The following is a 24,415-nucleotide window of genomic DNA, read 5'->3' as shown; positions in this document are numbered from 1 at the left end:
CGGTAGACTGTTGGCGAGCTCACGCGCCCGCAAGATTGTTGGCGCGCGTGCAGAAGAACGTAGGAGCGCACGCGCGCAATACTGTTGGTGCGTGCGTGGAAGACCATAGGCGCCCGCGCACGGAAGAAAGTCAGCCCGCCCGCGCGGAACTATTGCCACGCGCGCGTGCAAGACTATTGCAACGCGCACGTGCAAGACTATTGCAATGCGCACGTGCAAGACTATTGGCACGCGCGGAAGAGCATTGGTGCTTGCGCGCTTGGAAAATCATTGGGGCACGCGCATGAGACCATCGGCGGCCACACCCAGAGGATCGTCGGCGCCCACACGCAGAGGATCGTCGGCGCACGCACGCAAGAGCATTGGCGCTAGCGTGCACGATCAGAGGACTGTTGGTGCACGCGTGATAATATTGGCGCGCGCAAGAGCATTGGCGCTTGCGCGCACGGAAAATCATAGGTGCGCTTGCGGGAGGCCATAGGCACTCACGCGCGGAAGATCGTCGGTGCGTGCGTGCAAAACTATTGGCGCGTGCGGAAAATCATCGGGGCGAGCGGGAGACCATCAGCGCCCACGCAAGACTATTGGTGCACGCGCATGCAAGACTATTGGCGCTAGTGCGCGCGGAAAATCCTCGGCGCCCGCGCGCGAAAGATCGTCGGCGTGCGCGAGCAGAAGACTGTTGGTGCACGCGCAATAATATTGGCGCGCGCGTGCAAGAGCATTGGCACTCGCTCGCGCGGAAAATCGTTGGCGCGCAAGCGGGAGGCCATAGGCACCCGCGCGCGGAAAATCATCGGGGCACGCGCGGGAGACCATCGCCGCTTGTGTCCGAAAGATCATCGGCATGCGCGGAAAACTATTGCGCGCGCGCATGTGCAAAACTATCGGCGCGCGCGCACAAGACTATTGGCGCACGCATGTGCAAAACTATTGGCGCTCGCGCGGGAGACCATCGGCACACGAGCGCGGAAGATCGTCAGCGCTAGCGCACGTAAGTCTGGCGGAGAGCACGCGCGCGAAGGTAGCGCTAGTAGGTTGGCAGGTCAGCTGGTAGGATGACCAATGGCAGGATGATCAGGAACTGGGATGTGCCCTTTAAAAAGGGCGAGCATCCACCGACGGGGACCGTAAGCAGGTCTGCGTTAGAGTCCAGGACCGAAGTCCAAAGGACTTCGTTGCAGCGCAAGGTTGCGCTGGTAGATCGGTAGGTCAGCTGGCAGGATAATCAGGAACTGGGATGTGCCCTTTGGAAGGGCGAGCATCCACTGATGGGGACCGTAAAAAAGGTCCGTGTTAGAATCCAGGACTGAAGTCCAAAGGACTACGTTGCAGCACAAGGTTGCGCTGGTAGATCGGTAGGTCAGCTGGCAGGACGATCAGGAACTGAGATGTGCCCTTTGGAAGGGCGAGCATCCACCGATGAGGTCCTAGTAGGTCTGCTGCGCTGGTAGGTCTACTTGATCCTCCGAAGAGGTGTCTTTATGAGTGGCCTCTCTCGCAAACGAGAGAGGTGAATACTTCGTAGAAAAGACTAGAAGACACCCGTGATGACGCCCACAAGGGCCGGTGGATCAGCAAGCTGACCTTTAACAGTAGCGATCCTCCAAAGAGAAGTCTCTAAGAGTGGCCTCTCTCACGAACGAGAGAGGTGACCACTTCGTAGAAGAGACTAGAAGACGCCCATGATGATGCCCCTTGAGGGCCGGTGGATCAGCAAGCTGACCTTAACAGTAGCGATCCTACGAAGAGGAGTGTCTATGAGTGGCCTCTCTCGCGAACGAGAGAAGTGAACACTTTGTAGAAGAGACTTGCCAAGACCGTGCTCCGCCCCTGAAGGAAGAGAAACTCAGCAAGGGGGAAGAGAACCTCAGCAAGGGGGAAGAGAAACTCAGCAAGGGGGAAGAGAAGTCTGGCTGAAGGCAGCAACAGCAGTCGGAGACGATGAATTTATTAAGAAATGGGAAGTTCTCTCTCTGAAGGGAGAAACAACCTCACACCTGAGGAGGAAACTTCCCTCAGAAGGGAAGTTGTCCAACCCCTAGAGGCAAACCTCCTTTAGCGTTCTAGATGATCTGAAGTGCTGGTCATGTTGTCACGGGAGTACTTCTAAGAGAAGGGATGACGCCCATGACGACGTCCTCTGAGGGATGGCAGTGACAGCAGATTCCCCACACATGAACACAACAACTGCAAAGTTAACTGGGAAAAAATAAACTTAAATAATTAAAATTAAATAATTAACAGAAATTCCCTAGGGAGGAACTCCGAAGAGGAACCCTGAGGAAACAACATAAAATAAGTATTGCGCCAACAAAAAATTAATTATTCAACAAATTCCCCAGGAGGAACTCCGAAGAGGGGAAGCATAAAATTAAGTATTGCGACCTTCCTTCCCCAGTCGACATCCACGGGAGAAGTGGGGAGCGGAGTAACTGTAATACAAACAGAATTACAATTATTTAAATCAGCTAAGAATATTCACTAATAGTGAGAACCACTGACCCTCCGAAGGGAAGTGTTCCCCACGGAGAAAGATGAAAAGTTAAAATACAATTAGATTTTCACTAAAAATAATTGAGACAAACAATCGGAAGAGCAACTTAACCCGCGCACGGGAAAGGAGCTTCCTCAATAGTACGCTGTTGTTGTAAAGGTGAACAACCTTGAGAAGAGAGAAACCGTAGTCAATCTTTGAAAGGCCACATTACCTTCGCTCAGAATCCATGTTTCCCGTAGGAAAAAAGGAAAAGGCGAAGACAATAGTTGAATGAAGAGGGTCCAGGCGATGACGATTCCCCTGCAGCGGCCGAGTTAACGGTTATATGCCGAAGGGAAGACCGGTGGACCAGAGAGGGAGAGGTCGTTCCCCACGAAGTGGAACTGTGCTGGCTTTGCTACTACGCAAGTGTCGTCGTCGTATATGTATCACACACACAGCACAAACACTGAAAAGGAAACTTACCACATTTCTATACACATATATATCCATAAACATTAAGAATGTTTTCATATATATACAAGTATAAGAAAAAGTAAGTTAAGACCAAAATTAACGGCAGTCCAGAATAGGCGAGGAAGGAGAGAGGAAACAACCGCTCTCGATCCGAGCCAAAAGTAAAGTGACTAAATCACAGGTGTGTGAACGGGAGTGGTAGCAAGCTACCCCCCCTACCCCTACTAACTAGCGGTGTGGGTAGTTAACCCTCGCTAAATTTTAATGGCTCGTCATTTCAGCTCCGCCGAAAGTATAACCCCCTAATAAATAGCGTGGTTTGTATTCCAGTTACGGAACAAATTATCATTTGTGAGAAGGCCAGCGCTATCTATTGTGACTTGAAAGTGGCGAGCTCTGGGGGTGATGCGGGGGAGAGTTCAACCGATCCTACGACGGAGGAATTCAAGGCGTCTCGCGGTTGGTTCGAGAAATTTCAGAGACGAACCGGGATTCATTCAGTTGTTTGGCCGGAGAGGCTTCAAGTTCGGACACCAAGGTTGCTAACGATTTTGTTAAGAAATCTGAAAAAATCGTGGAGGATGAAGGCTACGTAGAGCAGCAAGTTTTCAATTGTGATGAAACCAGTCTGTTTTGGAAAAAGATCCCTAGTCAAACATACATCACCGCCGAAGAGAAGAAAATGCCTGGACATAAGCTTATGAAGGATTGGTTGACTCTTGCCCTATGTGCCAACGCCAGCGGGGACTGCAAAATAAAGCCGTTATTGGTTTATCATTCCGAAAACCCTAGGGCATTAAGGCACATAGAGTCAATAAGGACATGATGCATGTTTTCTGGCAGGCTAATCCTAAGGCTTGGGTTACTATGCATTTCTTTGTTGAATGGGTAAACCAAGTTTTCGGCCCTGCTGTCAAGAAGTACCTTCAGGAGAGGCATTTGCCTTTAAAGTGCTTGCTTTGCTTGGATAATGCTCCCGCTTACCCCCCAGGACTCGAAGATGATATCATCAACCAGTTCAAGTTCATCAGAGTGCTGTATCTTCCACCGAACACCACCCCTATCCTCCAGCCCATGGACCAGCAAGTCATCTCTAATTTTAAGAAGCTCTACAACAAGCATTTATTTAAGATGTTATTTTCATTATAAAATAAATTTTTGAACATACTTACCTGGTAGTTATATATATAGCTTACGTCCCTGACGTCAAGGCAAAAAATTCAAAACTCGCGCCAATCGCCGATTGGATAGCCAGGTGTACCACCTGTGCGCCCTAGCGAGGTACCTAGGAACCATTCCAGGATTCCTCATATCTTCCATGCCTCTAGTCTCTAGAGGGGAGAAGGGTGGGAATTTAATTATATATAACTGCCAAGTAAGTATGTTCAAAAATTTATTTTATAATGAAAATAACATTTTTAAACATAAGACTTACCTGGTAGTTACATATATACCTGATAAGGAAGCTGACTTCAATGATACTCTGCCATTATGTCCGCTTTCCTTATGAGATCCAGCGATCCTCTCAGGGGGCTGAAGATCTCTAGGAGCTGTCAAACCGGTGTACATACCTCTCTGTGACAGAGCCTCCTCTAATACCCAGTTCCGGGCGCTCTCAAGGAACAAAATTGACCACCTGACCAATCAATGATTGTCGCAATCTCCACAAGACAACCATAAAAGCAAATTAAAAGTTCCAAGAGAAGAAAAGATATTAGGATTAAGGGAATGTAATAGTGGATCTTTCCCCCACTACTGTACTTGCTGCTACGAACGGTCCCAGAGTGTAACAGTCCTCATAAAGAGTCTGGACATTTTTCAAATAGTGTGAAGCGAACACAGATTTGCTCCTCCCAAAGGTTGTGTCCATAATGCTCTGCAACGATCTATTTTGTTTGAAAACCACTGAGGTTGCTACAGCTCTAACTTCGTGAGTCTTGACCTTTAAAAGTCTAAAGTCTGTCTCACTGCAATGTGTATGAGCTTCTCTAATTAAAAGTCTGATGAAGAATGACAGGGCATTTTTTGACATCTGCAAGAAGGGCCGCTTGACCGAGCACCACAGGGCTTCCGACTTGCCTCTCAACTCCTTCGTTCTGTCCAGGTAGAACTTCAGGGCTCTTACTGGGCATAGGACTCTCTCTAACTCATTGCCAACAACATCCGTAAGATTCGGAATCTCAAAAGCCTTAGGCCAAGGTTGAGAAGGGAGCTCATTCTTGGCGAGAAAACCCAACTGCAATGAGCAGATAGCTTTGTTATCTCGAAAACCCACGTTTTTACTGAACGCATGGATTTCACGAACTCTCTTGGCTGTTGCCAGACTAACCAAGAAAAGGGTTTTCATCGTGAGGTCCTTAAGAGATGTAGAGTGCAAGGGCTCAAACCTGTCACTCATAAGGAACTTCAGGACAATATCCAGATTCCAAGCTGGTGAATCCTGGTGACATTGCTTTGAAGTATCTAAAGATTTAATAAGTTCCAGTATGTCTTTATTATTTGAAAGATCCAAGTCTCTGTGCCTGAATACAGTTGACAACATACTCCTGTATCCCTTGATAGTGGATGAAGGAAAATTGCGCTTCCTTCACAGGAATAAAAGGAAGTCAGCAATCTTAGTTACAGAGGTACTGGAAGAGGAAACAGAGTTGACTCTGCACCATTCTCTAAAAACCTCTCACTTGGATTGATAGATCCTGATGGTCGAAGACCTTCTTGCTCTTGCAATAGCTCTAGCTGCCTCCTTCGAAAAACCTTTAGCTCTTGAGAGTTTTTCCATAGTCTGAAGGCTGTTAGCTGAAGATTTTGGAGACTTTGATGGTGCCTTTCCAAGTGGGGATGTTTGAGTAAATCTACTCTCAATGGAAGGCTTCTTGGAGTATCAACCATCCATTCCAGTACCTCTGTGAACCATTCCCTTGAGGGCCAAAAGGGGGATACTGGGGTCATTCTGGTCCCTTCGCTTGACACAAACTTTTGTAGCACCTTGTAAAGTATCTTGAAAGGTGGAAAACGTACACGTCTAGATTGGACCAATCTAGCAGGAACGCGTCCGTGTGAGCTGCTTAGAGATCTGGCACTGGGGAGCAATACGTCTCTAGCCTCTTGGTCTTTGAGGTCACGAAAAGGTCTATGCAAGGGCGACCCCAAAGTCGCCAGAGACTTTTGCAAACTTCTAGATGGAGTGTCCACTCTGTGGGTAGGAACTGACCTCTCCTGCTGAGGCTGTCTGCCATTACATTCTTCTCCCCTTGGATGAACCTTGTAATCAGAACTACATTTCTTTCCTTTGCTCAGATGAGGAGATCTCTCACTGTCTCGTAAAGGGAAATCGAGTGGGTTCCCCCTTGCTTGGCAATGTGGTGTTGTCGGCATTGACCTGAACTACCTTGTTCAGAACTGACCCTTCGAAGCTTCTTAGGGCCAACAGGACTGCTAGCAACTCCTTTTGGTTTATGTAGAAGTTCTTTTGAGCCTCTGTCCACAACCTCGAAACTTGCAACTTGCCCAGTGTTGCTCCCCACCCCAAGTCCGAGGCGTCGGAACACAACACAAGGTCTAGGTTCTTCTGTTCCAATGGGAAACCTTCTTGAAACTTGACTGGATCGTTCCACCACTGAAGGCAACTTCTTATGGACTCCATAAATGGAATACACATCGTCTCTAAATCCTTCTTCCTGTTCCAGTGATATTTGAGGTGGAATTGGAGAGGTCGAAGATTCAGTCTTCCTAGAGAGACAAACTGTTCCAACGAGGAGAGGGTTCCCAACAGGCTTATCCACTTCCTCGCAGAACACTTCTGCTCTTTTAGAAACGATTGTACTTTCAAGATGGCTTGTTCCGTCCTTAAAGGAGACGGAAAAGCCCGAAAAACTCGACTCCGAATCACCATCCCCAAATTGAGTATCTCTTGTGATGGTGTCAGAAGAGATTTGTCCTTGTTGACAAGAAGACCCAATTCTTCTGTTAAATTCAATGTTGTCTGAAGATCCTTCAGGCAGTGATCGTAAGAGCAAGCTCTGCGAAGCCAATCGTCTAGATACAGAGAAGCTCTGATGCCTCTTGAGTGGAGACTCCTTGCTACATTGAGCATAAGTTTCGTAAAAATTTGAAGGGCAGTGTTGTGGCCGAAACACAGGGCTCGAAATTGAAAAACTTCCCCCTTGAATGCGTACCTCAGATAATGTTTGAAGCTCGGATGAATAGGGATATGAAAATAACCGTCCTGGAGTTCTAATGAGACCATCCAGTCGCCCTTTCTTACTGCTGCAAGAACTGACTTCGAAGTCTCCATCGAGAACTTCGTCTTTAGGACAAATGTGTTGAGAACACTTACGTCCAGAACTGGATGCCATCCCCCCGAGTTCTTGGGAACCAGGAACAGGCAGTTGTAAAACCCTGGTGACTGCAGGTCCTGCACCCTCTCTATGGCCCCCTTCTCCAACAAGAGAGACACTTGTAGTTGTAATGCTTGCCTCTTTGACTCCTCTCTGTACCTGGGAGAGAGATCCACTGGGGTTAAAATCAAAGGAGGTTTCCCTATAAAAGGGATCTTGTAACCCTCATTTAGAAGATGAACTGACCAAAGGTCTGCACCCCTCATCTCCCACGACTGCCAGAAAATGTGTAGTCTGGCTCCTACTGCCTGAAGGCGAAAGCAGTCAGACTCTGCTTCACCCTGTCCTAAATCCTCTCCTCTTTGCTCTCATTCCATCGGGTCTAGAGCTACCCCTGCTGGAAGTCCTTTCTCGAAAGGGCTGAGAAAACTTAGGGAAAGGTAAATCATCTTTAGGCTTGCGGCGAGAGAAGGAAGATGGTAAGACCTTTCTTGCTGTCTTTGATACTAGATCTTGGTGGCCTTCTGAGTCAATGCGGAAGAAATCTCTCTAATAAGATCTTGCGGAAAAAGAGAGGAAGACAGCGGGGCATAAAGTAATTCCGATTTCTGGAAGGGAGTAACCCCCAGCGACAGGAATGAACACATCTGGGCTCTCTTCTTACGGATGCCTGCAGTGAAAATCGCTGCCAACTCATTCGATCCGTCTCGTAATGCCTTATCCATGCAGGACATGACATGGATTAAAATAGAAGAGTCACCTTCTTGCCCAAGGCTCCCAGAGTCCAATCAAGGAAATTAAAAACCTCGAAGGCTCTAAAGACTTTGGCATGGTTTTGGAGTCTTTAGATTCCTTCCAGGGAAGGAGGTAAGACTCCAACATCAATGAGCGTGGCATGTCCCTTCTATTCTCAGACTGTAAGGAACTCTCAGCGTGAAGAGAGATTTCCTCCATTGGTGCGATGGGGGAAAGTCTCTCTTCGCCTGGTTCCCTAAGTGACAGGAGATCTTCGTCCAAAAGGGATGGAGAGTTAGTCTGAGGAATAGGAGGAACTTGCCTCGATGGTCTGAGTGGAATCAGTTTCGCCCTCGGGGAAGTGACCGCGTCCGTAACTCCTCTTTTCCTCTTCAAAGGGGTAGAGGAAGCCATGGTTCCATGTCCTAGATCAGACAGGACAGGCTTGAAAGCCTGGGTTACGGCTCTGATCAAGGCATTGAACCAGGGCTGCTGGCTGTCAGACGCACTGTAAGACATATCCCCTGAAAGGAAAGGGACCGAACGTTCCCTGGGAGGAGTTACTGGAATACAGTAGGTGGGTTCGCCTTTGGATGTAGCTTAGGGATCCTGAACCCCTCTGCATGTTTCCCTTCTCCTACAATGCGCGGTGGTATGCGCTTGCGGGGAGGGGAACAAGGCGATGGCGACCTTGCCGGATGACGTTCCTGTTGGTGCGCATGCTCGCGCGCGGGAGAATATTGACGCAAGGGAAAATGCTCGCGCGAGGGGGCAATGCCGGCTGGCGCTCGCGCGAGGGGGCAATGCCGGCTGGCGCTCGCGCGAGGGGGCAATGCCGGCTGGCGCTCGCGCGAGGGGGCAATGCCGGCTGGCGCTCGCGCGAGGGGGCAATGCCGGCTGGCGCTCGCGCGAGGGGGCAATGCCGGCTGGCGCTCGCGCGAGGGGGCAATGCCGGCTGGCGCTCGCGCGAGGGGGCAATGCCGGCTGGCGCTCGCGCGAGGGGGCAATGCCGGCTGGCGCTCGCGCGAGGGGGCAATGCCGGCTGGCGCTCGCGCGAGGGGGCAATGCCGGCTGGCGCTCGCGCGAGGGGGCAATGCCGGCTGGCGCTCGCGCGAGGGGGCAATGCCGGCTGGCGCTCGCGCGAGGGGGCAATGCCGGCTGGCGCTCGCGCGAGGGGGCAATGCCGGCTGGCGCTCGCGCGAGGGGGCAATGCCGGCTGGCGCTCGCGCGAGGGGGCAATGCCGGCTGGCGCTCGCGCGAGGGGGCAATGCCGGCTGGCGCTCGCGCGAGGGGGCAATGCCGGCTGGCGCTCGCGCGAGGGGGCAATGCCGGCTGGCGCTCGCGCGAGGGGGCAATGCCGGCTGGCGCTCGCGCGAGGGGGCAATGCCGGCTGGCGCTCGCGCGAGGGGGCAATGCCGGCTGGCGCTCGCGCGAGGGGGCAATGCCGGCTGGCGCTCGCGCGAGGGGGCAATGCCGGCTGGCGCTCGCGCGAGGGGGCAATGCCGGCTGGCGCTCGCGCGAGGGGGCAATGCCGGCTGGCGCTCGCGCGAGGGGGCAATGCCGGCTGGCGCTCGCGCGAGGGGGCAATGCCGGCTGGCGCTCGCGCGAGGGGGCAATGCCGGCTGGCGCTCGCGCGAGGGGGCAATGCCGGCTGGCGCTCGCGCGAGGGGGCAATGCCGGCTGGCGCTCGCGCGAGGGGGCAATGCCGGCTGGCGCTCGCGCGAGGGGGCAATGCCGGCTGGCGCTCGCGCGAGGGGGCAATGCCGGCTGGCGCTCGCGCGAGGGGGCAATGCCGGCTGGCGCTCGCGCGAGGGGGCAATGCCGGCTGGCGCTCGCGCGAGGGGGCAATGCCGGCTGGCGCTCGCGCGAGGGGGCAATGCCGGCTGGCGCTCGCGCGAGGGGGCAATGCCGGCTGGCGCTCGCGCGAGGGGGCAATGCCGGCTGGCGCTCGCGCGAGGGGGCAATGCCGGCTGGCGCTCGCGCGAGGGGGCAATGCCGGCTGGCGCTCGCGCGAGGGGGCAATGCCGGCTGGCGCTCGCGCGAGGGGGCAATGCCGGCTGGCGCTCGCGCGAGGGGGGAATGCCGGCTGGCGCTCGCGCGAGGGGGGAATGCCGGCTGGCGCTCGCGCGAGGGGGGAATGCTGGCGCTCGCGCGAGGGGGGAATGTTGGCACGCACGCGGGCAGGAGAGTGTTGGCGCGCATCCGTATAAGAATTAGCGCGCACGAGAATGTTTGCGCGCGTGCAGGTGCACAGGAGAATCATGATGAGCGCTCGGGCTTGCATGAGATTGTTGGCGTGCATCTGTAGGAGAGAGAGGGCGCGCGTGAGCGTATCTCTGTGTGCATGCAGGAGAAAGATTGCGCGCAGGTCAATGCACATGGTCTGGTGAGCGCTGGCGCGCAAGATGGCTACACAGGAGAGCGCGGATGCATAGGTGATGTTGGGTGCACATGTCGCACGGGAGAGCGCTGTTGGACAGGAGAACGTTGGCGCGCAGGTAACTGGCGCGTAGGAGATTGTGGGGGGCGTGGGCACAGGGTGCATGTAAGCAGGGCATATAGGTGCAGGAGAGCGCTGGTGCGCAGGAGATCATTAGGCGTGTGCCTATGTGGGCGCGCATAGCGCGTAGGAGATCGCTGAGGATCTTGATGGCGCGTAGGAGATCGCTGAGGATCTTGATGGCGCGTAGGCGCATGTTGGCGTGAAGAGCATGAGATTGCTTCCCTTAGTAAGGGCGAGCAAGATGGGTGGTGCGCCGAAGCGTTGGTGACTGACGAGCTGCTGGTGAGCGCTGGTCAGGACGCGTGAGCGCTCTAAGATGATCTGACAAGAGCGCTGCCTGAGAAAGCGTAGCCGGAGCTAGTTCCTCGAAGATGAAGTGCTGATCAGGTGCTGCCACGGGCGTACTTCTAAGAGAAGGGATGACGCCCATGATGACGTCCTCTGAGGGTCGACAGTGACAGCAGATTCCCAAGGCATGAATAAAATAGCTCTGCTTCGTCCGTTCTCTTAGTCGAACGAAGAAGAACTGCATCGCTAACTGAGGAAAAATAAAATAAATTATGTAACAAAAAACTCCCTCGGCAGAATCACCTGGTCTGCGGGAAAGGAGACCACCGACAAAGACAGGAGAAGGGGCGTGGAGAGTAACTGTAACAAAACAAGAATTACAATTATTTCAATCAGCTAAAAATATTCACTAATAGGAAGAACCACTGATCCTCCGAAGGGAAGTGTTCCCCACAAAAAAGAAGCTGAAAAGTTGAATTACAAACAATTATAATTTCACTTAAATAATTAAGAAAACAATCAGAAGCGCAACCTAACCCGTAAACCGGAAAGGTGCTCCCCCGTTAGTACACTGTCGGAGGCCCATGATAGGTGAACCGCTTTGAGAAGAGAAAGACCGAAGTCAGTCTATGAGAGGCCACACTCCCTTCCCTCAGTAATCCATATGTTCCCGTAGGAGGAGGGAAAGGCGAAGACAACAGTTGAACGAGGAGGGTCAAAACAATGATAATTCCCCTGCGGCGGCGGCCGAGTCAACGGCAGGTTATCCGCCGACGGGAAGACCAATGGACAAGGGGGGAGAGGTCAGAAGGGAAGGTTCCCCAGCCTTGCGCAAGTGTCTTGAGATCCTGTCGTATACATTATCACACGCACAGCACAAACACTGAAGAGGAAGCTTACAACATTTCTATATACTGTATATATATATATATATATATATATATATATATATATATATATATATATATATATATATATATATATATATATATATACAGTGAACCCTCGCTACTTCGCGGTTCGACCATCGCGGATTCACCACTTCGCGGATTTTTTCCATAACCCATATATATACAGTAACATATATATATATACTGTATATATATATATATATATATATATATATATATATATATATATATATATATATATGTATGCATGTATTTATGTATATATGTATGTACGTATATATGTAGGTATGTATATGTGTATACATATATATATATACATATATATATACATATATATATACATACATATATATATACATACATATATATATACATACATATATATATATATATATATATATATATATATATATCTAAAGTAGGAAGATGTGATGTAGTTCTAAGGGAATAGTATGGGAAATATGTCTGGGTTATAAGCAAAGCTCTACCTCCAGTTTGTTTCTTCATTATGATCAGTGATAAATGTAAACAAAACATTGGTTGCCATTTTTTAACGTGCTTTTTAGCGTGTTTAGGAAACGCATGATATAAAATTGCCTTTAATATTTGTGCCTGTTTTAGTTTAGGGTACTGTAGTACATGCATTAAGTGTTCTGTACATTAAAGGGTAGTTTGTTAACAGTACTACGTACAAAGGAAGGTTTTAAAAGTCTGAATATACATGTTGAATAAATAGGTAAATATGGTGTCACTACTTCGCGGATTTTCACCTATCACGGCCGCGTCTGGAACCTATCTACCGCGATAAACGAGGGTTCACTGTATATATATATATATATATATATATATATATATATATATATATATATACATAAACATTAAGAATGCTTTCATATAGTGTTTGTATAAGAAAAAGTAAGTTAAAAGACAAAAATTAATGGCAGTCCAAAATAGGCGAGGAGGAAGAGCGGTTACAACCAGTCTCCATCTGAGCCAAAAGTAAAGTGAGCTAAATCACCGGTGTGTGAGTGGGAGCAGTAGCAAGCTGCCCCCCTAACCCTGCTAACTAGTGGTATGGGTAATTAACCCTCGCTAAATTTTAATGGCTCGTCATTTCAGCTTCAAAGAAAGTAATACCCCTAAATAAATAGCGTAGGTTTGTTTCCAGTTACGAAACAACTGGCTTTTTGGGGGCTCCTTATTTAGAATAGGTTTGTACAAAAAATAAGTAGTCCCTGCACCTCGCTAAACCTTGTCGAGATATTTAGAAGTGTGACTGTCCAGATAAAAGTTATTGTATTCCGAGTCTTTGTAGGAAAAACTACTGTAACCAGGACTTTCCCAATACTACCTCGCCAGGGTATGGGGATGTAACAGTATTAGCTTAATACTAGGTACACAAGGAAGCATGGTTTACCTGCAGTGGTTTGAGGTCAGCTTGTGTAGAGAACCAAGGATGCTGCTTTCCCCAAGAGAGGGAAGGATGAAGAAAAGAATAAGAGCCAGTCAAACCTTTTCATTTACGCAGACTAAAACCAGGTAACAGTGCCCTCAACCTTCTGCTACTTGTCCAATAAGGGGCTTGAGGTACTATACTAGCTGTTATAGAGTCACCACAGGGCCGATAAGAGTACATATCAAGCCTCCTGTGGGTCATGTCTTGCAGGTAGTAGGCTGTGAACGTATTCTGACGTTCACACCCCAGCCTGTAGAACCTGTGTCACTGAGAAGTTTCTCTTGAATGCCAGAGACATAGCTACGTCCCTCACATCATGAGCTCTGGGGCAATGTGAAGGAGGACGGTCTGGATTCAGGGCATGGTCTATGACCTTGCGAATCCAGGCAAAGATGGATTTTTAGTGACCCTCCTCTTGTTCCTTCCTGTGCTGACGAAAAGTGCTAATAAAAAGTACAGGCAGATAGGGAAGGGCTGCAGCTGTTCTTTTGAGGTACAGCCTCAAACTCCTCATTGGGCAGAGTAAGAGATGATGGTCATCATTAAATAGAGCAGTGACTCGAAATCCAGGAGGAATCGATTCGGAGATCCACCGCTCACGGATACTGAGTCTTGGCTACAAACTCAGGGATGAAGCCGAACGTTACCTCTCACCATCCCCTTGAATGGGCAATGTTGTATGAAAGACCATGAAGTTCACTGACTTGCTTGGCCGAAGCCAAAGCTGGTAGAAACACCATCTTCCAAGTGAGGTGACGATCTGTAACGGTTCATAGGGAGGTCTCTTTAGAGACCTGAAAACTCAAACCACGTTCCATGGGGGAGGTCTCACATCCGTATGAGCAAGGAAAGTTATAGCGATGAGGAAATGTCCATTCCGTTGAGTCTAAGGGCTAGGGTTAAGTCTGAGCGATAGCATTTCACCACAGGGACTGAAAGGTGCATTTCCTTACGCAAATACATGAAGAACTCCGCTATTGCTGGAATAATGGCAACGATACGAGAGATACCCCTTCAACGACACCAACCACAGATGACTTACCACTTTGCCTGGTAGACTGCTGCTGATTATTTCCACAGGTATCCAGACATCCTGTTAGCAACTTGTTGCTAAAATCCTCTCTGAGGAGATGCTGGATAGTCTCCAGGTGTGAAGTTGTAGCGAAGCTACGTCTTTGTGGAAAAAGTTATTCAGGCTTGGGAAAGGGGGCGGGGCTCCTCGCCCATTCCCTTCACCAGCCGGTTGACAACTCGTTAACAAATTCTAATGACCGTCTCCAGCTGATGCTGAATCAATCTCATTAATTGAAGGACAAAGGTCTGAATGTCGTGTACGAATATAAATACTGTACCTTGCTGTCAAATAATAATGCAACAGCAACAATATAAGAAAAAAAAAAATGATTAGTTACATTATCCTAACTGCCTCAGTGGGTATTGTACAGATTTCTGACATTTATTAACATAGAAATCCTTCAAAACATCTGGAAATACAATAGGAACACCTCTTAAGGACCTTCAAAAAGATTATAAGTTACTTAAGGAATTTTGACCAAAGAACTAAAGGTAAACCCCTAACCCCATAAGGGCAAAGTATCTTAGGCTAGGTTAGATGGGGAACCTTACAGTAAATTAAGTTAGGAGGGGAATTCTATATTAGGTTGTATCCTGGGTTCATTTTATTTATGAAAAAGGAGCCTTTGTATAATGACGGAAAGGACCTTCCGTAATCACCACCGGGGTGTATGTATGATAGCGGCCACCTGCATGTATGATTACTGCTAACTTAGTATAGAGTCCTTTCAATACACGTCATCAAACTTCCGGTCCCCCATCTTGGAGGGCAAACAAAGACGCGTTCAGTGAATAGCTGTGGTTGAACTGTTGAATATTTAGCCATTTCATCACATTCACATTCACACAATGCCCAGTTTTTGCGCTATTGCTGGCTGTGGGAATCGAGGACAAAGAGATGACAAGAGTTTCTACCGCATACCGGCAGTTATTCAGAATCAGGACAAAGATACAGAGGAATTATCCAAGTGCAGACGTGACTTGTGGTTGACCAGAATATCACGGGCTGATCTACGTGAATCCTCACTACCCTAGGCACGTATTTGTTCTGATCATTTCATATCAGGTCAGTCTCGGCTAGGCCCTAAAAGTATCATTATTCCTGTGTAAACATGCTATATCCGATCGCATAGGTGACTTGACAAGTATCATCGTCAGCTCAGTGTGTAGTGTGTGTGGGGGAGGGGGCATCTCAACTTTTAAACATCAAAGGGGCATCTCAGATTTTCAAAACAAAAATTAAAAGCACCCATATTGGCTATATTAACAAAGGCTACTTACCTAGGTCTCTATTTCGTCAAGGTGCTCATGCCTATATATAATTAAGTGTATATTTATATTTATCTTAATTTGTGTATTAAATTGTGCAGACATACAGGCCTATGTGATGAATAAACATTGATTATAAATAATAATAATATCTGAAAGCTGGTTTAACCCGAAGGGGTCTTCAGCTTATATATGAAACATTGAAAAAATAATTAAACTTGCGCATTTAATTGCAAGGAGGCAAAACGATCATCCAAGAGCATTACAATAGAGTTTGTCCATCATGTGTTTATATTTATATAAGAAATTATAGCATTTGTAACCAAACACAAACACAATGTTTAGGCATGAACTGATAAAGATTTGACATTATAATGCAAAACTTTTACATACATTTTGACAATCAAAAGTTATAATACACAAGGTTAGGCTAAGTGATCAATATTAGCTTTATAATTATAAACACTCTCTTCATTGGCCCAGTGTTTATCTAATTTTGGACTTAAAAGCATTAAAGGGAAAAACAACGAATTCTGGAAGCAGATTATTCAATGGAAATGTATGCCCACTCATGTTCTGCCTTTGTAAGTTTAAAAAGCATCTGAATTGCATGTGCCATAAGTTGAATGAATTCTGCATCTGGTATGGATCTAGGCCATCAATTAGATCGAGTTTCTGCTTGTAAAAACGCTTATCATCACCCGACAATTGTTTGACAAAGTCGCTCTCATTGTCCATATTCGCTGTAGCAGCTGCCATGTTTTCGCTTTGTATGCCCTCCAGCATGGCCGCCGGCGATTCCCAGTGACGTCATTGAAAGGACTCTATATGGCAGTGTAAGGGGGTCTCAGGGGGGCGTTAGGCGCCCCCTGTTAGGTAAGTAGGTAAGGACACGGCTTGTAGGTTAGGTTAGGGGGGGGGAAGGTTGAGGTTAGTTGATGTCCATTTATAATCCAGAAGGAAGGAACTGGCCGCTGACATACAAAGGCTCCAATAACTTGTTATACCACCTTATCATCATCAAAAATAGGTATTATTCGAAACACATATGATTATACCAGTAACTCCTCTTATTTTTCAGATACGATTATTGAATACTTGAGTAATTCTACCAACAATTGACCTAGGGTAGAATAACTTAAGCTTCATATATACTGTAAGTTGAGGTTGTCGAGGTGTACTACACTTAAATATTGGCGAGTCTAGACCTAATCTTTCCTATGGCCACCAAATGTTGGGCTTCCTCGATAATGATTAAAGCACAGACGAAATTCTATGAGATCGATAATGAATTAGTTTAAAATAACAAGACTTCCAATTTGGTACTAACTTGAAAGTTGAAATTGGCAGGTCGCAGACGTAAACAAACAACACTAGCACAAAATGGTACAGGCAGCAGGATTAGCTAACTTCGCTAAGTACATTTAGGTAGTTCAGTGCTGTAAGCTCTTTTCGCTAGTTGAACGTCACTGTAGTTAAGGTGACACTTATTTTGTGTGCTTGGAAACATCGAAAAAAAGAACATAAACATTGCATGCATCCAAATAGAAGTTATTTCTTATCTAAGGACGCACATATATGTTAATAAAGGATTAGCCTACTTCAACTGAATTTTTGAAGCACAGAAATCAGCAGTCGTCAATGTCTAATTTTCAGTGTCAAACCTTATTGAATGATAGATTTTCTTTAAATCTATAACAATTACTCTTGAATATAAAGTAATATTACAGTACACAGCTTATAGACTGGCCAATCATTTAGATACTACTGCATTATAAACATCTGAGGTCGAGTATAGGCTATTTCTAGTCGCTATTCGCTAAAGGTATTGGCTACTTACGCATAGGTAAATGCAATGCTACCACGCTTATATAACAAACACATGTCGCCGTTTCACGTTTATGCGACGCTCGAGAAGTCATAGCTACGATAAATTTCCCTATGGAGTTGTAGTATAATACATTGAATTTAATTCTAGAGCGTCATTAGATAAATTTTCATTGCAAGATACAATGAACGAAATGCTATAATCTTTACGATAAATAGTTTACAGAAATTATACTTTACTTAAAGGACTGTTTCCCTGTTTCTGTGATACTATCACAGAGGGGAACTTATGCCCTATAGGACTTACAAGATCTGTTTGTCATATAGCCTTGGGTATTTGTCTAATCCACATTATCGAATAAATTCAGAAAACAAGGAAGTCTTCAGTTTCTTCTCGAAAGTCTCAATATTTAGTCTTCCGAATGTCTAGTGGGAACTCGTATCCTTTGTACTCTTGGGACCGCATGTACATTTGCAATCTAGAACCTACAGTAGACATAAATCTTGGCTCTAATAATTTGAAATCATCTGTAACCATTATCGTATCTACAACTACACGACACAATTCGTCACTTACTTTACTTTAATGGCGGGCTGCCTTTCTGGTCCTATACTGCAGGGGAGCCTTGTTCTCTATACGACCTTTCGTAGCCTAGGTAGTAGGTTGGCCAGGGCACCATCCACCTGTTGAGCTACTACCACTAGAGAGTTATTGGGTCTTTTGACTGGCCAGACAGTACTGCTTTGGATCCCTCCCTTTGGTTACGGCTCATCTTTCCTTTGCCTACACATACTGTACACCGAATAGTCTGACATCTTCTATCCATATTCTCCCCTGTCCTCGTGCACCCTACAACACTTAGATTACAAAACAATTCCTCTTTGCTCAACGGATTAACTACTGCACTGTAATTGTTCAGTGGCTACTTTCCTCTCGGCAAGAGTAGAAGAGACTCTAATTGTTTTTAGTTTGTATACGAAAGATCTAATTCAATGTTGTTAATTCTTAAAATATTTTATTTTGATTGTTCAATAGTTTATTTGTTTCCTTATTTTCTTTCCTCACTGGGATATTTTTCCATTTTCTATCTAGGTTTGTATTATTATTATTAGTTCAGCTACAATCCTAGTTGGAAAAGCAATGCTACAAGCCTAAGGGCTACAGCAGGGAAAATAGCCCGGCGAGGTGCGGAAATAAATAAACGATATGAGAAATAATTAACAATTAATAAAATATTTTAAAATCAGTAACATCAAAACAGATAGTTCATTTATAAACTATAAAAAGACATCTGCTAGCCTGTTCAACATAAAAACATTTGCTTCAAGTTTGAACTTTTAAAGTTCTGTCGATTCAACTACCCGATTAGGAAGATCATTCCACAACTTCGTCACAACTGGAACAAAACTTCTAGAATGCTGTGTAGTATTGAGTCTCATGATGGAGAAGGCCTGACTAATAGAATTAACTGCATGGCTAGTATCACGAACGGGATGGAACTGTTCAGGAAGATCTGAATGTAAAGGATGATCAGATTATGAAAAATCTTATGCAACGTGCATAACGAACTAATTGATCGACGGTGCCAGAGATTAATATCTAGATCGGGCATATGAAATTTAATAGACCGTAAGTTCCAGTCCAACAAATTAAGATGAGAATCAGCAGCTAGAGACTAGACAGGAGAACAATACTTGAAATAAAGGTAGAATGATAGAATTAAAACACTTCTTCAAAAATAGACTGATCGCCGAAAATTTTAAAACATTTTTTCAATAAGCCAATTTTTGTGAAATTGAAGAAGACGCAGGCCTAATGTGTTTCTCAAAAGAAAATTTGCTGTAGAGAATCACACCTAATTTTTTTTAAGTCATACCGAATTAAAGAAAAATTATCAATGCTGAGATCTGGATGTTGAGGAGCCACTGCCCTTGATCCATTTACAACCATGCTTTCAATTTTGCTAGGATTCAACTTCATGCCCCATAATTTGCACCAAGCACTATTTTTTAGCTAGATCTCAATTAAGGTATTCAGCAACTCCAGATCTACATTCAGATGGAATTGATGCAATGAGTGTAGCATCATATGTATATGCAACACGCTTGTTTTCTAGCTTAGATAATAATAATAATAGTAATAATAATGATAATAATAATAATAATAATAATAATAATAATAATAATAATAACTCGTTTTATTGTATACATTCCGAGACATTCAGTATTTTACACCGCATATTGTTCGTCTAATGTGATATTCACATTATCGAAGCACTTAAAAGAAAACAGAATCTTTAGTTTGATCTTGAAAACTTTAATATAGTCTGTCTTTTGGATGTGTAGTAGGAGCAATATTGTATCTTGGGGGCACATAGGCTATTTGAAAAATATTTTTGACGTCCGGTTCTGATAACACTTTAGTTTTTAATTTACTTTAAGGGCTGCTTATCTGGTACAGCAGGAGAACCGTACGCTCTACAGAACCTCCACGGTCGTTTTATGATGTTCATTCGGGATCATTTAACATTTCACAATGCATGTTGTTCGCTTACTGTTTGATCATCACTGTCAAAACACTTGCTGAATAAGAAAGTTATCAGTTTCCTCTTGAAAGCCCCAATATCCTCAATTATCCGGATGTCTATGTGGGAGCCTATTATATAGTCTCTGGGACGCATATTTAAAGGTTCTAAAGCCTACAGTAGACATGCATCTAGGTGCTAATAGTTTGAAACCATCTGTAGATATCCTCGTGTCAGACCGATTTGTTGGCTGCACAATGGGTAGCAATTATCTTAGATATTTTGGACGACCGGTTCTGATAACTTGGTGGGTTATTAACTTATTGTACACATTTTAAATTAAATTCTCGCTTTAATCGGCAGCCAATGTAGATCAATTAGTATATGGGTGACCTTTTCTCTAGGCGGGACACCTTTTATCAGTCTTGCTCCTCTGTTTATTATGTTTTGTAATTTCTTAAGTTGTAGCCTACTCTTGGTAGATTGTAGTAGATGGAGTTACAGTAGTCAATTCTGGTGATCACACAGTTTATCACTAGTTTCTTTACGGAACATTCATCCAGGTACTTTCTGTTTTCATAAAAGCAATATATCTTAGATGCTAACCAGCAATTTTTACCACATTATTTATTTGGACATTGAGAGACAAGATGCAGTCAAGAAATACACCTAGATCACGAACTTTACTAGATATCAGCACTGTGTCATTATTTATGTTTATTTGAATATCACCCAAGCTTCTCGCGGTGTTTCTCTTTCCCACCACCATGAACTCAGCTTTGTTCTCATCTAATTTTAGTTGTTTAATTGTCATCCATTCTCAAATACTATCAAGGATTCGGTTTAGAGTTTCAGTAGTGTCATCTATATCATTTATGGAGAGGTAAAATTGTCTGTCATCCGCAAATAGTTTGAACTTCACACATGCCTTTGTAGTATTTTCGATATACCGATAGTATAGTTGCAGAACAAGATTGGGCCAAGTACACTTCTCTGGGGTACCCTCTGTTTAAAGGTTCATATGATGAATAAGAGTTTCCAATTTGTACACAGTAATTTCTACCAACCAAGTAGTCTTTTAGGTATTCGAAAGATTGATGGGTTAAAGCACATATCTTAAATTCTATTCTATGTCTATTAGATAGCCAATGTAATTCAATTAGCATAGGAGTAATCCTTGCTTGGGATGCAACCCCTTTTATCAGTCTTGCTCCTCTGTACATCTTGTTTTGCAATTCTTAAGTTGCACTTTGGGTAAATTGTAGTAGACAGAATTGCAGCGGTCAATCCTGGTAATAACAGAGTTTAGCACAAAATTTCTTTACAGAATATTCATTCCAATACTTCTTTACAAAAACAACATTTCTACGGTGAGAACCAGCGGTTCTTACATTATCTATTTGAGTACCTAGAGACAAATTACAGTCAAGTGATACATTTTGGTCACAAACTTTACTAGATATCGGGACCGACTGGTTATTAACATTTATTTGCATGTAACCCAAATTTCTTAAGCTGCTTTTCTTTCCAACCACCATATAGACAGTTTTATTTTAATCTAATTTTAGTTTTTTAACTGTCACCTGTTCCTTAACACTGGTTAGAGCCTATAGTTTAAAGTTTCAGCAGTATCATCAACGTCATTTATGGAGAAGTAAATTGTGTATCATCCACAAATAGTTTAAACTTCACTTCATGCCTCTGTAGGCTAATACTTGTAATGACCTATGGTATATACACAGAATAAGATTGAGCCTAGTACAATTCCCTGGGGTTTAATGGTTTATATGATGAATGAGAGTTTCCAATTTGTACACAGTAGTTTATGTCAGCCAAGTAATCAGATACTCAAAAGGATTGACTTTTAATACCGATGGACAGTAAATCATCAATAAAGTAGTAGTTCGTGCACAAGTACTGTGGCAAAAGCAGCACTAAGATCGAGTAATATCAAGATACTACATTTGTTCTCATCCATCATTTCCAGCATATATTTACAACAGCGCAAATACCTGTCTCCGTAAACTATAGTTTTCTGCATACTGTAGCCTATATGCAGACTGGTTGTCTGGTAATACTTTGATTCTTTATAAGTGACTAACTATTTTTTTCAAGAATTACACATTCTAGCACTTAAAATAAAGGATAATTTCGAAATACGTCTGTATGCAGATTTGTAAACACACACAGACACAGACACACACACACACACACACACACACATATATATATATATATATATATATATATATATATATATATATATATATATATATATATATATATATATATATATACTCCCACACCTATTGACGCAAAGGGCCTGGGTTATATTTCGCCAGTCGTCTTTATCTTGAGCTTTAAATCAATACTTCTCCATTCGTCGTTTCCTACTTCACGTTTCATAGTTTTCAGCCATGTAGGTCTGGGTCTTCCAACTCTTCTAGTGCCTTGTGGAGCCCAGTTGAAATTTTGATGAACTAATCTCTCTTGGGGAGTCCGAAGAGCATGCCCAAACCATCTCCGTCCACCCATCACCTTGATCTCATTTACATATGGCACTCGAATAATCTCTCTTATAGTTTAATTTCCAATCCTGCCATTCAACTTCCAATATTCTTCTAAGGGCTTTGTTCTCAAATCTACAAAATCTGGTGGATATTGTTTCATTGTTATACTACGACTCGTGTCCATACAATAACACTGATCTCACTAAACTAATATATAGTCTGATTTTTATATGTAATTTCAGGTGATTTGATTACAAAATTTTACTTAACCTAGCCATTGTCTGATTTGCTTTTTTCAACCTTTCATTAAACTCAAATTCTAAAGATCCTGTGTTAGAGATCATGGTACCTAAATATTTAAATGATTCTACCTTGTAAATCCTTTCACCTTCCAATGATATTTCATCTTCCATTGCATATTCCGTTCTCATCATCTCTGTCTTTCTTCTATTTACCTTGAACCCAGCCTCACGTGATATTTCAGGCATTCTGGTAAGCAAGCTTTTCAAGTCCTGTGGTGTTCTGCTAATAAGGACAGCGTCATCAGCATACTCTAAGTCAACTAATTTCCTGTTACCAGTCCAGTCCAACATTTCTCCACCATCCCCAACTGTTATATTCATTACAAAATCCACGAGGAGGATAAGCAACATAGGTGACAACACATTCCCTTGGAATACTCCACTGTTCGCTGGAAATTCATTTGATAGGACTCCACTAACATTAACCTTTCCACTTCCTATGCTCATGAACAGACTTAATCAAATTTACATATTTGAGAGAAACTCCATAATTAAACGGGAATCTCCATTAAATTAGCCGGTACACACTAATAAATTTTCATAGTCAACAAATGCCATCAAGGTGGATTTCCATATTCTACACATTTCTGTACAATATGTCTCAAAATGAAAATTTGAAAATTTGGTCAGTACAACTTCTACCTTTTCTAAATCCTGCTTGTTCATCTCTCATCTTTTCTTCAATCTTTCTCTCTAGTCTCTTTAGTAGAATGAACACACTATATGTTTTCATGACAACTAACGTAAATGTGATGTCTCTGTAATTATTGCTATCAGTCATATCTCTTTTTTTTTCCATTTTCACTAACTCTCCTAGCTCCCATTCATCAGATTTTGCCTCTTCACGCCAGATTCTATGAAATAATCTTGTAAGTATTCTGGGAGTCACTTCATTTTCGGCTAATATCATCTCAGAAGTTATTCCATCGTATCCAGGGGCTTTCCATCTCTCTCAAACACACTGAATTCATTCAATGGCACACCAAGGGCTTCCTTACCTTCAGGTATATCAGTCAAATTATTCCCTTCGTATTTCCTATTCATGGCCTCACTAAAGTGTTCTATCTAACGTTGCAATTCTTCATCTTCTGTTGTTATAACAGATCCATCTCTTTTTTGATAGGTATATGGTTCTTATTCTTTGCTCTAGTCGAGATTTCATTGATAATTCTATGAACCATTCTTACATCATAGCTACTCCCTGAATTCATAGCTTTGTCAGTCTCATCTGTTTTACTGTCTAGATATTCTGTCCAGTCATTCCTGGTTTTTCTTTTGACCTCATTATCTATACTGGAATACTTAGTATGTTCTACCTTGTAATTTTCATTACTTCCTTGAAAACATTCAGCAATTAATTAATGTATTGTCTTCTTTTTATAGTATCCCATGTATAATTTGATATCCATGGTTTTCTCCTTGTAATTGCATGTCCCAAAACTTCACTACCAACTGACATATGTGTTCTTAATATCACACCATTCTTCATTAATTGTCTGCTCTTCTCTTAAAGTCTCTAATACTGCGAATCGATTCCTACATTCAATTGCAAATGTTTCTCCATGTCCACCTGCTAGAAGCTTAGTTGTATCAAACCTAGGTATTCCATCTACACTCCTGTTGAGTGTTTTGAGTTTTAATTTCAGAATGGCAACGAGGAGCTGGTGATCACTACCAATATCTGCACCTCTATAGCTTCTTACATTTCTTAGACTCCTCCGT

General features: G+C 44.3%; 1 protein-coding gene across 2 annotated transcripts in view; it reads right to left on the bottom strand.

Moving 5' to 3' along the window:
• The window catches only part of Xpac (DNA repair protein complementing XP-A cells homolog Xpac), a 117,039-nt gene extending 100,064 nt beyond the window's left edge, over positions 1-16,975 (bottom strand). The window contains exon 1 of one of the 2 annotated variants that reach the window (XM_068389639.1): positions 16,860-16,975. The gene's annotated coding sequence lies outside the window, so the exon portion shown is untranslated. Of the gene's footprint in view, positions 1-16,737; positions 16,814-16,859 lie in introns of those variants that run through there. The other variant, XM_068389647.1, reaches the window with a different exon arrangement.
• Between the last annotated feature and the right edge of the window lie 7,440 nt (positions 16,976-24,415).

Source organism: Palaemon carinicauda, chromosome 1 (genome assembly GCF_036898095.1).
Source record: "Palaemon carinicauda isolate YSFRI2023 chromosome 1, ASM3689809v2, whole genome shotgun sequence".
Classification (NCBI taxonomy): Eukaryota; Metazoa; Arthropoda; class Malacostraca; order Decapoda; family Palaemonidae; genus Palaemon; species Palaemon carinicauda.
Note: the sequence above shows the minus strand (reverse complement) of the source record. Positions and strands in the feature narration are given on the sequence as shown.